Below are 1,946 nucleotides of genomic sequence, written 5' to 3' on the forward strand. Positions count from 1 at the left end.
AACTCTTCTTCGTTTACAATGACAGCTTCCTCTACTTGTTCCAGTACGAAGTCATGCCCTGTTCTGTCCACTGGAGTTTCTAGTATCTCCTTCATGCTACGCTCTTCTTTAGATTGTCCACATGGGGTTGTGGGAGGTCCTTGAATGTTCGAATGTCTAGAAGATAATTGACTTACAGCTTGCTCCAGTTGATGAAGGGTTGTTTGAAGTTGATCTACTGTTTCCTTGAGGTGAACCTCTGATTCTCGGAGTGATGAATTTGGACGTGGTACATGGGAAAGTGGTGGTGTTTGGGAGTAATTAGATTGGAATTGGGGTAAATGAGGATCATATGGTGGTGAATGGTGAAAAGGAGCTTGTGAGTGTGGTGGTTCGAAGTTACGTTGAGAGGATGGTCTATAAGCACAGGGTGGGGCTTGTTGGTAACTACAAGGTTGTCCACCATGTCTATTGGCTTGGTATGCATTGTAGAATGGTCTTTTTCCATGATATCTTGGAGGGTGTTGTTGCCTAAAGGGTTGATCAGATCCTCTTGGCTCCATCCATCTTTCATTGCTCTGACCTTGATGCATGTTCCTATTATAACTTTCACTCCTTTCAACAATATTAGAACCAAACTCAAAGCGAGAGGGGTGAGAATTCATAGTAGCTAATGGAAATAAAAAGGGGAAAATAAAGACAAATAAACAAGTAAAAGAAAAATATTTACAATAACCAATAATAAGGCACACGATTGCAGTTCCCCGGCAACGGCGCCATTTTGAAAGAACTGAAGATTGATGGTTTAGAGGTTATAGTAAACTTTCGTTGCAAATATAGTTACTAAGCCAAGCAATCAACCTTTCTTACAAACGTTTTGGTTGTCACAAGTAACAAACTCCTTTAAAATTGATAACCAAAGTATTTAAACCTCGGGTCGTCTTCTCAAGGAACTGCAAGGAAGTATGTTCTTATTATTGGTTATGAAGATTGTAAATCGGGGTTTTGAAGATGAGGAATAAGTAATTTAAATTGCAATTAAAATAAGTAAAAGACTGTAAAATAAATAAACAACTGTAAAACACACTTTTGGCAAGGTATGAGAAATTGGAAGTCCTATCCTAGTTATCCTTATCAATGATGATGAAAATTGAATCTTAATTCCACTTAGTTAACCTTTACTAGAGCAAGGGAAGGTCAAGTGACTAATTAGTTTGATCTTCAAATCCTAGTTAATTCCTAGAAAAAGATTGGGATTATTGAAGTTCAATTCAATTAGCAAAGATAACAATTATCGATCACGTTGAGTTTGATAACTCCTGAGTTACTGATTTCTTAACCAAGACCAAAAGGGAAAAAGTAAATCTACTGGAATAGAAATGTCTTCAGATTGGAAGCAACAGTAACATAAATAAAAGAGAGCAATAATAAACTGAAATACCTCAAATAACATTAATTCAAAGAATAATCTGTAACATAAAAGAATTCATAAACTAAATTGAGAAGATAAATAAAAAGGAATGTTGAACCTGATAGAAAGAGATAATCCTGAAAGCAAAAAGAAATCCTAATTCTAAATCCTAAAAGAGAGAGGAGATAACCTCTCCCTCAAAACTACATCTAATTCATGAATACTAACTAATTGGAGACTCTCCTTTGAATAGATGCATTCTCCCACTTCATAACCTCTGATCTGTGCCTTCTGGACTTGGATTTGGGCCAAAAAGGGCTTCAAAAATCGCTGGGAGCGTTTTCTGTACTTTCTGGTGCGTGGCCTCTGTCACGCGGTCGCTTTAGTCATGCGTCCGCGTCATATGCGTTTCGCTTATGGCGCGCGATCGCGTCAATCACGCGGTCGCATCACTGCTAGTTTCTTCAAAAACTCCATTTTGTGCTTTCCTTCCATTTTTGTATGTTCCCTTTCCATCCTTTAAGTCATTTCTGCCTTAGAAGATCTGAAACTACTC

Source organism: Arachis ipaensis, chromosome B01 (assembly GCF_000816755.2).
Source record: "Arachis ipaensis cultivar K30076 chromosome B01, Araip1.1, whole genome shotgun sequence".
Taxonomy (NCBI): Eukaryota; Viridiplantae; Streptophyta; class Magnoliopsida; order Fabales; family Fabaceae; genus Arachis; species Arachis ipaensis.